We start from the raw sequence: 13,350 nt of genomic DNA, 5'->3' as shown, positions 1-13,350 counted from the left end.
TCAGACAAGTATCGGCCACCGCAGACAAAACCAGGCTCAAACCCTAACACTTAGGTGTTCTTTACGGGGGCGAGGCACGAAATATCCCTCAACACGTAGTCTACTTTCACTTTCCCCGTACTCTCATCATAGTTGCAGACGGCAACTTTGGCTCTACGAACCACAGGCTTCCCTTTCCTAATTTGTGGAACTACCTCATGCACCCTCCCAAGTTGATACTTCCCACGTTTACCAATGTCTTGGAGAGAACCTACCACTACAAGTTGACCAGGCTCCAAATTCTCGGCCATTTTTAGCCATTTTTTCCGGCCCTGAAGACCTGGCAAGTAAAAATCGATCCATTTACTCCAAAACTGCTGAGAAAGTGACAAATTGAACCGATAATCCCTTCTTAATTGGTCACGATCATGTGGTTGCCCAACAGCACAGTATGGGTCTAAGTATGGGGTCAAAAGTGAGGCAGGGGTGATGACAGTAAAATCCCTAGGGTCGTCACTCAAAGGTACCAAAGGGCGTTCGTTCACGATCCGAACGGCACTGCTGGAGTACGTAAGCAATTCAATGAAATTGGGCTTACGAATTGAAGAGTCCAAAATGTGAAAGAAGTATTTGGTCATATCGGCCACGAAACCAAATCTTTCAAGCCGAAATCTAGCCAAGACATCTGCCAGAGGGTTTAGCAAGTCAGACAAGTCAAGACAAGAAGACATTAAATCATTAACACAAGTTCCTCGAAATTCAGACTTGCCATAGTAAACAATGCGCTTTTTTAATTGTGACGTCACAAAGTATGGTAAATACCATTCAAATCCCTTGACATTTCCTGCTTCACCAGCACGCTCAATATAGCCATTAGATTTAAGATCTTTCATGGTGTCAGTAAGGAAATCACGAAGTTCAGGTTGTTTTAAAGCTTTCTTTCTTAAAGCAGCAGCTCTATCTGACGCCAACACAAATTTGTTAGGTAGATCAATATCTTCCTTCAACGGAACAGGTATCTCAAATCGACCATCTTTCAACTCAATATTCGGTTCGACAAGTTCTCTAGCCAAAATATCATTGCGAGACAATTCACAGGTTTCATTTTGCAAAGTCAAATCCTGAATGACTTTATTCAGGTCTGCTATTTCCATATCACGAGACTCAATTTTACGCTGAAAGCCAGAGATGACATCCGACTCTGAAGACGTCTGCACTCTGCACACTTTAGCAACGCTTTCAACTAAGGGTGACTTACCACCACAAGCCAACCAACCGAGAGGAGTGAGCAAAGCATGCGGTTCACTACGATTGTCACCAACACGCTCTTCTTTTGCCCACATCAAATAAGCGTTGTCATTGCCAATCAGTACATCTACAGTACTACAATCATTCAAATGAAACATATTCACGTCATGAAAATGACGGAAACCACTTAAATCTTGTTTATGAGGTAAAGTTTTAACATCGTCAGCCCAAGCTGGGTTAACCACCGAGGTTATATCACAAAACAGTTCATCAGTCTCTAACGACTGGATGTTGAGTTTAACAAGGTCAGCACAAGTAGGTTTCTGACCAGCCAGAGTATCCATTTTAAACGACGCTTTATCATACGGTTTAAGGCCAAGTTCGCACACCAAGTCACTCGAAACAAAGGTCAACTGCGAACCAGGATCATGCTGACAATACACCAACTTCGATTTGCCAGTCATTGGATTCAAAACACGAGCAGCAGTAACGCGGTTAAAGGCTGCTTTAACATTTCCAATCTTAACATTACGCACAGGAACTCTGGCACCAGCATCATCTTTACCGACCGAATCCAGAGAATCACGTGACGTCACATAAAAATCATGCAGAAGAAAATAGTGTTTCCTATCGTTGTTAGGCCCACACTGACGACAGTTGTTTGCATGATTACAGTCCTTAACCATATGCTGGCGCAAACAGTTCAAGCATTTTCCAGCTTTCACAATGACATCTCTCCGACCTTTAGGTGTCAAGCGCAAAAATTCTTTACAATTAGACAAAAAATGATATTCAACTTGACCACGTGACGAACAACAAAAACACGCCGGTATGTCACTATGTCTGGCCACACCGCCGCGCGGTGCGCCAACAGCAGTCGAGTACTGCGAACTCCCTGAAATCACATTATCATGGGGCTTTACCGACGTCTGCCTAACCGGACATGAAGGCAATTTTCCTTTGCCAAACTTTTTAAAATGCTGCGACTCACCAGAATCGCCCATTAGCATAATGCTAAAATCAGTCGACTTGCGCGTTTCCTCCCGTACTACAAAATCAAACAAACTCTGAAAGGTAGGTTCCTCAGTGCTACCATACTGATCACCTAAAAAGTCAAGATAACGCTGCTTAGCGTCAAACGGGAGTCGCTTAGCCAAATCCAAAACAAAACGTCCTTCTAATTTATCACGCTGACCATAAGCTTTCGCGTAAAGCAAACACTGCGACAATTCATCTTTAAACTCTTTCAAATCACTGGAAGAGATAGAAGTCAATTTGCTACCATAGCGATACTTTCTAATTTCTGGTTCTGCGAAAAGACCTCCACGAACTCCAAAACGTTGGGACAAGCGAGATAACGACATTTCTATCCTGTCTTCCTCTGACAAGCCAGGAGTGTCGGAAACCAAATTAGCAATCGTTTGTGCAGCTGTTCTAACCCATAGCTGCTTGCAACAAAGTCAAACGAGTTCCCTTAAAGGGCGAAGCTGCCATCAAGGCCATAACACGATTTTTAAAGAAGACAAATGGCATATTATTACCATCGTAACCAATCAAGGCCGCCTTATCGAAGAACGTCCTACTATTTTGGTATTCAAAAAAGCAATCCTGCTGTTGAGAACTCGATTTAGCGGGAGAAGACAAGCTATATCCCTTAAGGGGCTGAGTGGGCTCAGTCACATGCACAGCCTGATCACGATCCTCAAACACGTTAAAATCAGGAGACACGATACGCCTCTCACAACCACCTAAATTACGTGTAGCTGGGCGATCAAAAACTAGCGGCGCAGAAAACTTTGAAGGGGGCAAAGCATTACTGCTAATGGCGGCCCCGTGACCTGTACGCTCTGGGGGAGGAGTTCGGTTGTAATTTGCAGACCTTGGCTCTACAGCCTTCGGAAGACCCTTAGCCGCGGCCCCGAGACCTCCTGAAACAGCTGGAAAACATGTGGATTGTACAGGTCCACTTACAGATTGAACAGGCGTCTGGAAAAGGTTAGGTAAATTAAACTGTGATTGATGTTCACTTCTGGAATGCCTAGAAGATCCCTTCTTAGAGCTACGCCGGGAGCCCACCTCTGATCGATATTCAGCTAATGCCACTTCCTTACGTTGTTCAGCCCTCAACTGAGCGTCTTTGAGTGCGAACTCAGCAGCTCTCGCTTCGGCTTTAGCGGCAGCCTCAGTTCGTACGGCCTCAGCTCTCGCGGCGGCCTCAGCAGCTCTCGCTTCGGCCTCAGCTCTCGCGGCAGCCTCAGCTCGTATGGCCTCAGCTCTCGCGGCAGCTTCAGTTCGTATGGCCTCAGCTCTCATGGCAGCCTCAGCAGCTCTCGCTTCGGCTTCGGCTTGTATCTGGAGCTCCTCTCGTCTTAGCTGTAAGTTAATTTGTGCCACTATCCGTGACGAGCTCTCAGACATCCTAGTGCTTACATTTGAGGCGCTATCTTCAGGATGTATGTCAGCATCCAACCTATCTGAGAACTCACTTTCTTTTTGTTGGAAGTTATTTTTTAACGAGTTAAATTCGGGATCTACCCTATCACGAAGTTCTGCTAAGATTGCAGAGTTAAAAATTTTACTCAAGAGAGCATGGAAATGCCGTAATTCCTCTTCTAAAGTAGATAAGTTAGATCGAAAAATTAACAGTTCCTGCTTATCACTCAAAGAACCTAGGGCCACAGAAAGTTTCCCAATTTGAGTCAAAATATCCCGTCTAAGATGCCGGGCCTCTCGAACTGACTTAGCCTCATCGTTATTGGGTCCCTCCCCAGAATGGCCTGCCCGACCGCAAAGAACATCATCAGGCTTAAACTCAGTCGAGTCTACGGCGGTCGAGTCCTTGTCACCACCGAGTGTAGACATATTAAATGTTAGGGCTAAATTTAACAATTAAAAAATTAAGTTACACAAACACACAAAATTACAGTAGTTATAAAAAACTTAACTGCAAAGACCGTAAAAAATACAAAAAAGAATTTAAATGCACGATACCGTAGCTGTACGAGTATGTGAAGTCCAAACGTCCACAAAACTTGCTTGGATTCTTCCACTTGAATCTTCAAGCACAGATGGATTGCCTTTAATCTTCTTTCTTGCCAATGAATGTCAAAGTTATTTTTCTTCTGTACCAAACTGAGAAGAAATGTCTTTACTTTTTTGCTTAAAGTTCTTCAGTTGCCTACCGAGAAGAAATGTCTTTAATTTTCTTTGCTTCTTTAGACTACCAACCAATAAGATCTTCTTTTATTATTTCTTTGCTTCTAAGTGCTTCTTGGCCTACCAACTAACTAACTTCGTCTTTTATTTTTTATGCTTTTAGTGCTTCTTGGCCTACCAGCTAACAAGAACTCGTCTTTTATTTTTTATGGTCACAGCGGTAAACCATAATCTCTTCGTGGGAAAATTGTAACGTAAGATTCCCAAATCCGTTCGTCTGCATGCAATGACCCAAAAATAAACACACTTTCGAAACGTCTATTCAAACAGTGTATTCCAGTAAAATTAGCCAGAGGCTATCGAAAATAGGTGTAACGCCTACACCTCTAAAAAAACTGTCACTACAATACAGATTAATTGGATAAAAGACGGAACCTTTGTCCAGCTAGCAAGCACTAAGCCAACAGTTAAATGTGCGGCCAACTTTCAAACAATCATTTTACGAATGACCAGAATAGATATCAATATCTCAAATTCACGTAGAAAGTAACTGTGACGCAATAAATGAAAGACAATTATGAAGTCATTCCAACAGGTGTTTAAGCTGATGTAATATTTCCTGTTTAAACAGGCCCAAACAGGTCCAAACAGGTCTTATGAACGATGGTGCAATTTTGGCACATTCTTTAGGAATTTCCATGACGTAATATTCAGTAGACTTGAACGGTTTTTATATGACGTTTGATTTGGTGAAAATTGTCGAGAACAGGGAGTCCTACCCCTTACTGTAGCCGCCACATCGTCCATTTGCCAAAAAAACAGCCCTTTTCAGGGCTACCTAATGATAAAAAACAGTTGCTGCTAGGGGCGCCGGAACGATTTTTGACTGGGGGGGCAAGATTACGAAAAAAGGGCACTTTTGTTTACTGAAAGGCCAATTTTTTTTCAAGTTTTAAGATAAGACATAGCGATAATGACCATGTCAGCTCATTATGTATTGAGTAATGATAGCCTACAAGTGTCCGGTATACAAAGAAGGGCATCATGCTATTTTATAATGATGTAACCTACTGTCAAGCCTTAAAGCAGCCTGCGGCCATGGCCGCTACGTAGTGCTTGAATGAACCGCAGGTGCTACCTTCTCAATCGGCCAAGTTTGGCCGCCGGTCTCTCCTAGCCAATTATTTAATTTCGCAATACAATGATCGTGGATTAACTGTCGAAAACATGCAGTATCAAAGAGTGACGCAAAGTTAGATCAGCGCGTCATAATCGCCACTGTTGCATTGTGTGGGGAATATTTGTTATTGATGGAATATCCATCTGCGATCGCCAGCGCTGTAAGTCTTGTTTGTAATTCCCGACGTTTATTTTAACAAAGTCTTAATCCGAATTGCTAATTTACATCGGCTGGCAATATTGTCGTTTTTATGTCGATTCGATGTTGTCGGACATTGAACCGTTGTTAAAAAGGAGAACAAAGTTAGTTGACGTCAATGGGAAAACATTTTTTGATCATATTTTGCAAAAATTATGCTTCTTTTAGTAATGTACATCATTGAAATAGCTAAAACCTCAATTGCTAAGGCAACAGGATCAGATGTCAGTGGATTTAACAGAAAAAATATTTCGCACTTGCTAGTGCATCGTCAGTTCTGATAAAGGGCAGTTAAAGCCTACAAGTAATGCTTTAATCATTGAAATACTTATTTTATTACCTTGCCGTCATCGTCAACACATGTCGAACGTTGTTTTTCGTTGCTAAAAAGAATTCTAGGGGAGTAGCGAACTTTTATAAAATCAGCCACATTGGAGACACTCGTGCGAGTGTCGTTTGAATAGTACTGGATTACAATCCCGATAAAGCAGTTATTGCGTGGTGCAGCGATTCTATTTTAGGACGTCGCCCAGGCCCAGACTTCAACAACATTTTAGCATTGTTGCAAGTTTAATTCGATTTACTTGTGCTATCGTTATTTTTATTTTGTATTTTGGCCTCCAAGCACGCAGATTTGGCCGCCGAGAAGGAGCTCCCGTTAGGCCACGATGGCTGTCGAAAAAAAACGAGTTTTAAGGCCTGTACTGTGTTGCAAAATTTTGTGCCGTAAATATTATTTTGAGGCAAAAATGAAAGATTACAATTAGGCTAAAAGCGAATAGCAGAAATTGTTATATTGCAAAATGTGCAGTAGCTAACATGACTTTAAAAGGGCACCATTGCCCCCCCCGTCCCCCGCTTCCGGCGCCCCTGGTTGCTGCCCACATACTTTGTGATATTTATTCTATAACAAACAAACTAGGCTAACAAAAGTGCAATGTTAGATGAAACAAAATAATTTTTTTAACTTACGTTTGTAACGTGATTTTTGTGTGTCAACGTTTAAGGTTTGGACCTATGAATCATTTTGTTTACACACACGGATGCCTTTAGGAAAAAGACTTCGTGTGGTATTGAAAGAACACGAGAATGCAAGCCCAAGTCATTTCATTACGGTTTCGTTACTTACCTTTGATCCATATTTAAGCCTAGGTTTATTAGGCTTAGCCTAAGTGTTGTGAAAAAATTTCTTGGCTAAGCATTGAACAAAACATAAGTATCCGCACCCACTGTCTCGCTGGTTGTTGTTGCTTTTTATTATTTGCAGAGGTTTCTCCATCCAAATAGGAACAATTTTCTGACTCCTGCACTTAGAGCTGACATCACTTGCTTCCTCAACCGAGCTTTTCCAGTTGATGTCGACTGCGGGCCGAGTGACAATTCCACGACCTCCCAAAGGATCAAAGTTCTACACCGCTCTAGAGCACACATCGCTTTCCTATTGATCAGTGTTTGTTACATTACTTGATTCGGACAAGCCATTACACCACCAATTAGGCTATTTGTGTGCCTGATCCTAATCCTTTCTATGACTTTAGCATTTTTTCTATATAAATGGGAGACAATTAATCATCGCGATCACGCAATGTGAATCCAGACAGACGATCGATTCGTCATTGAAATGCATTGTGCAAAAGCTTCGTTGGGAGACTGTCTTCGAACAACGATTGCTCATGCATTAAACAAAGTATAAAAATGAAAATTAGCCCTTCAATAACCAGTAACATGTTCTTTTAATTGGTTGTCGTTTAATGTTTTTATCATTGCAAATAAACTTTTGATAATGGTTTGAATTTGGTCAAGTTTAGGTGGCCACCAGATGGAGCTAGTAGTATTTTTTGGGACTTGGTATTAATTTAGTTGGTTAGATCTATGCTTGTGCTTTTCAACGATAGCAAATCTGTTGAAATTGAGCAAGAAATGAATAAATGGGAGACAATTAATTATCGTGAACATGCAGGGCGTGAACTGGAAGACGATCGATTCGCCATTGATCACGCAGGGCGTGAACTGGAAGACGATCGATTCGCCATTGATCACGCAGGGCGTGAACTGGAAGACGATCGATTCGCCATTGATCACGCAGGGCGTGAACTGGAAGACGATCGATTCGCCATTGAAATGCATTGTGCAAAAGCTTCGTTGGAGGGCTGTCTTCGAACAACGATTGCTCCTATATTAAATGAGGTATAAAAATGAAAGTTAGCACTTCAATAAACAGTAACATGTTCTTTTAATTGGTTGTCGTTTAATGTTTTTATCATTGCAAATAAACTTTTGATAATGGTTTGAATTTGGTCAAGTTTAGGTGGCCACCAGATGGAGCTAGTAGTATTTTTTGGGACTTGGTATTAATTTAGTTGGTTAGATCTATGCTTGTGCTTTTCAATGATCGCAAATCTGTTGAAATTGAGCAAGAAATGAATAAATGGGAGACAATTAATTATCGTGATCTTAAACGCAAGAAGAAGAATCGTGATCAGGCAGGGCGTAAACTGGAAGACGATCGATTCGCCATTGAAATGCATTGGGCAAAAGCTTCGTCGGGGGGCTGTCTTCGAACAACGATTGCGCACATATTGAATAAGATATAAAAATGAAAGTTAGCTCTTCAATAAACAGTAACATGTTCTTTTAATTGGTTGTCGTTTAATGTTTTTATCATTGCAAATAAACTTTTGATAATGGTTTGAATTTGGTCAAGTTTAGGTGGCCACCAGATGGAGCTAGTAGTATTTTGGGACTTGGTATTAATTTAGTCGGTTAGATCTATGCTTGTGCTTTTCAACGATAGCAAATCTGTTGAAATTGAGCAAGAAATGAATAAATGGGAGACAATTAATTGTCGTGATCAGGCAGGGCGCGAACTGGAAGACGATCGATTCGCCATTGAAATGCATAGGGCAAAAGCTTTGTTGGGGGGCTGTCTTCGAACAACGATTGCTCATATATTAAATAAAGTATAAAAATGAAAGTTAGCCCTTCAATAAACAGTAACATGTTCTTTTAATTGGTTGTCGTTTAATGGGACTTGGTATTAATGGGACTTGGTATTATTAATTGGTTGTCGTTTAATGGGACTAATGGGACTCGTTTTGGGACTTGGTATTAACTTAGTTGGTTAGATCTATGCTTGTGCTTTTCAACGATAGCAAATCTGTTGAAATTGAGCAAGAAATGAATAAATGGGAGACAATTAATTATCGTGAACATGCAGGGCGTGAACTGGAAGACGATCGATTCGCCATTGAAATGCATTGGGCAAAAGCTTCGTTGGAGGGCTGTCTTCGAACAACGATTGCGCGCATATTGAATAAGATATAAAAATGAAAGTTAGCACTTCAATAAACAGTAACATGTTCTTTTAATTGGTTGTCGTTTAATGTGTTTATCACTGCAAATAAACTTTTGATAATGGTTTGAATTTGGTCAAGCTTAAGTGGCCACCAGATGGAGCTAGTAGTATTTTAAGACTTGGTAATAACTTAGTTGGTTAGATCTATGCTTGTGCTTTTCAACAATAGCAAATCTGTTGAAATTGAGCAAGAAATGAATAAATGGGAGACAATTAATTATCGTGATCTCAAACGCAAGAAGAAGAATCGTGATCAGGCAGGGCGTGAACTGGAAGACGATCGATTCGCCATTGAAATGCATTGGGCAAAAGCTTCGTTGGGGGCTTTCTTCGAACAACGATTGCGCGCATATTGAATAAGATATAAAAATGAATGTTAGCACTTCAATAAACAGTAACATGTTCTTTTAATTGTTGTCGTTTAATGTTTTTATCATTGCAAATAAACTTTTGATAATGGTTTGAATTTGGTCAAGTTTAGGTGGCCACCAGATGGAGCTAGTAGTATTTTGGGACTTGGTATTAACTTAGTTAGTTAGATCTATGCTTGTGCTTTTCAACGATTGCAAATTTCATTAAATTGAACAACAAATCAATAAATGGGAGACAATTTCCTTCTGGTGTGTTTCATTGCATTTCCACCCCGCACTTCCTCCTTCATAATAGTCCATTCCAATGTGTGTGACGTCATCATTTTGTCTGGTTGACCAACAGGGCGTCTTGTGGAAGAGCACCGGTTCATTATCAGTCTGCAATATTGCTTTATTGTGGGAGGATATGATGCTTGCAACATTCGGAGTACAACTGTAGCTCAGCTTAATAGTGTTACGGTTGAATATTTTATGCAATCTATGATGGGGCGGAAAGTGTATGGAAACAAGTTTGAAAAATTCCTTACCAATATTGCTATCAACCTGCAAGCTAAAAGGAGGGTTAAACCATAAAATTTTTCGACTCCTTTTCCTAGATGTTCGTAAGTTATTAGCAGGGTTGTAGCAAACTCTCTCCGCAAAACCACTTTTCAATAGGGTCAAACTATTTCAATTGATCATCAAACTGCATTTGCTTTTTTGTGATGTCATAGAGGTTGCCATCATGTTGCTTGGTTTTCAGATGGACAAATCCATTGAAACTTTGTAGTAATGGATGAAGGTAGCCCTTAGTAATTCTGAGGTTTTTTTACTGCAGATTGGATTACGGTTATAATATTTAATATCTTTTCAGGAAGTACAGGTTTAAAAGGTTTTTTTTGCAGATTAAATTACAGTTGTAATTATTTAATATCTTTTCAGGAATTATCGATTCTTTACTTTTTTGCATGTTTTTGCAGACCTTCTGATGATCCGTTAGGTGAAACAATTTGTAAAGGCTTCAGATAGTAATAACTATATTTGATTTAATTTGCTCTGCTTTGCTTTTTTGCTTAGCATTGAGCACTTTTTTGTAGTATTGATAGTTTTCATTGTAAAGACGTTGGCGTATGACAGGAGACTGTAAGCCATTTATGAAAGAATCCCGAATAAGCTGCTCTTTATACGTTTGGGCAGAAACGTCCCCAAAAGTGCAGTCCTTAGAGAGTAGTTTCAGCGCTCTAAGGTATTCCAAGACCGTTTCCCCACTGGCTTGTTTCGGCTGATTAGTAAATGCCTGGCGTAGACATTGTTCTTCTTCTTTACGTATGTTCTCTTGAGAGTGTCTACAATTGCATCATAATCGTCAACTTCCTCGACATAGAGGTATAGCCTACCTCTGGGGACAAGAAGCTACGTATTATTCTAGTTTTGTTGATATTAGGAGTTCCTTCATGGCGAACCTCTTCAAGTGTAGCGATGTAGTCAGTGACAGTCTGAAACCAGAACTTGAAAATGGTAGGAGCGTCAGCGGAGTTAGGATCAACTGAAAGGTTTTTAGGACAAGGAATATGTCTGTCCATCTTTCTGATACTTGCTTAAATAAGTTTATTAAATTGACATGACCTACATTGAAACCAACAAACTCATTTCAGTAAAGTAGGCTTTAATAAACTTAAAACGTGATTATCCTGCAATTGAAAACTAGCTTTAAAGAATGTTAGCAGAAAGTATTAAATGACAAACTATAACAAGACTTTACTTAAACTGCCAATTGCACTGCTACACTGTTAACTGAAAACTAGAGAATGAACCAACACGAAAGAAACCAAGAGAAGCCAAGCCAGGCAATCGGCAAACTCACACTGCGCTGTCGGCAAGAGAGATGTGGTGCGTGACGACACGCGCTACATCACATTTCTCAACCCTGGTTATCGGTATATATATTTCTATGAAATCTAAACATCATCCTTATCTATAGGCGCCGGGTTTTGAAAATCGCCGGGGGGGGAACTTTCTAGCCGACTGATTGCTTACATTCAAAATGCTGATGTTTGTTTGTCACCATTGATGTTTTTTGCGTCTATATGCCATTGCATATCGCCAAGCTTTATAATGTAGGCTCAGGCCTCGAAATTCACGGCGGACATGTCCGCCGTCACAGCATGTGATGTCTGCGGAAAGTACCATCTGAATGGGTCATATTTGTCCACCGAGAAATAACACAGGAACTAGCGATACAAATCGTCATTGCATAGCACGAACAACTGTTGCGATAATATAATTTCCAGCGCATTCTAGCGCGCATCTAGAAAATGTGAATACTGTGTCCCTTAGCTTCCATTCAAGGAGGATAACTTTCGATTTTTACGTTGCTTCAACGATTGATGACATTGAATCAGCGTAACAAAGGTGGATTCTTCGCTAAGAATCAATAGGAGTACAGGTACTTCTACAGTCTACTCTACACTAATCACGCGCAATTTAGTTCAAGTTTTACGTCACAATGTCTGGATTTGATCTCTGAGTAATAATGATACGGCAAGGTTGGTTACTAAATTAGATTATAGGAGTAGGCTATTACAGCAAGATGCAACAAAATTTGTTAAGTCTTGGTATTACAGTAAGAAAGAAAAGACCCAAGGAAAATTCATTTTCGCTCACATTACACGCAAAAATAAACTTAAAGAAAAAAGCCTGTGAAACTTTGCACAGCAGAAAATAGTAGCGATAGTGTAGAAATTTTCCGACTCATGCCCAGAGCATTGTGACGCAATAAGCCACACGACCTCGTTCGATGGAAGTTAATCAGTTATGTGACGTATTGACCAGCTACACGACGCTTTGACTCTTCAAGCGCAAGTCGTTGGTCTGATGAAAGCCTTTCAGACCCTTTCAGAGTGACTGTACTAAACTGTTAAAAAGCCTTCTAAAACCGTACTTATATAGTTCTGAAATAGCGAAGAATTATTATCAAGATAAAGTAATTAAGCATGACGATCGACGGCTAAAACTGGTGTGTCAGCCGTGAGACTTAATTTGTCCGCCGAGATAGCTGCTCAGACCGGACACGTTTGTCCGCCGTCAACAAAAACGAATTTCGAGGCCTGTAGGCTACTTCGAATTTAATGCTGGTCAGTGGTCACTTTGAACTTTAGCTCTTAATACGCGTAGATACTAAACTGAGCAAACCGCACCTCGTCATTGACACTCCCAAGAAAAGATAAAGCAGAAGACGGCACCATGCTGGCGTTTATCAGCTACCATACTTCTGTTTTTTTGTTATCTTAGGAGCAGCGCTCTTGTTGCAACAAGTAGATCTTTTAATTGAGATCGATCCGCAATGAAGGTCAAACTAACGCAAATGTAAATTTAGAAACATTTGATTTAGGATTTTTTTAAATAATTTGCGGAGGGGCAGCCCCCCGAGCTAAATTCACGGGGGGGCGCTGCCCCCTCCGCCCACCTGGAGTCGGCACCTATGTCCTCATCTGTTCAATCGATTTCAATCCTCGGTCACTCTATAAACCTTCTCTCTTCCCAGCTATCGATTCCTCACAAACTCCTTCAGCTCTTCCATGTCCATCCCGCTGTCATTTGTCACAGCATCGAGCGATCTTGTTTTGGGATGACCCTTCCTCCTCTGACCAAACAAACCACTGTCCAGTTTAATTTGATCAAAAATTTTTTTTTGTTTTTGCTGTCCAAGGATCCTTCTCCAACACTGTAATTCAAAAGCGTCAACCTTTTTTCTGTCTGCTTTGTTCATTGTTCATGTTTCATATCTGTAAGTTGTAATTAAAAATGTTATACCGGTACTTTTGATCAGCTTCTGTTTTGTTTCCGGTTTGACATCTTTGCTCTTTTAAATCCTATTCATTCCA

Source organism: Aplidium turbinatum, chromosome 12 (assembly GCF_918807975.1).
Source record: "Aplidium turbinatum chromosome 12, kaAplTurb1.1, whole genome shotgun sequence".
Classification (NCBI taxonomy): domain Eukaryota; kingdom Metazoa; phylum Chordata; class Ascidiacea; order Aplousobranchia; family Polyclinidae; genus Aplidium; species Aplidium turbinatum.
The sequence above is the reverse complement of the archived record's forward strand: the minus strand, read 5'-3'. Positions refer to the sequence as shown.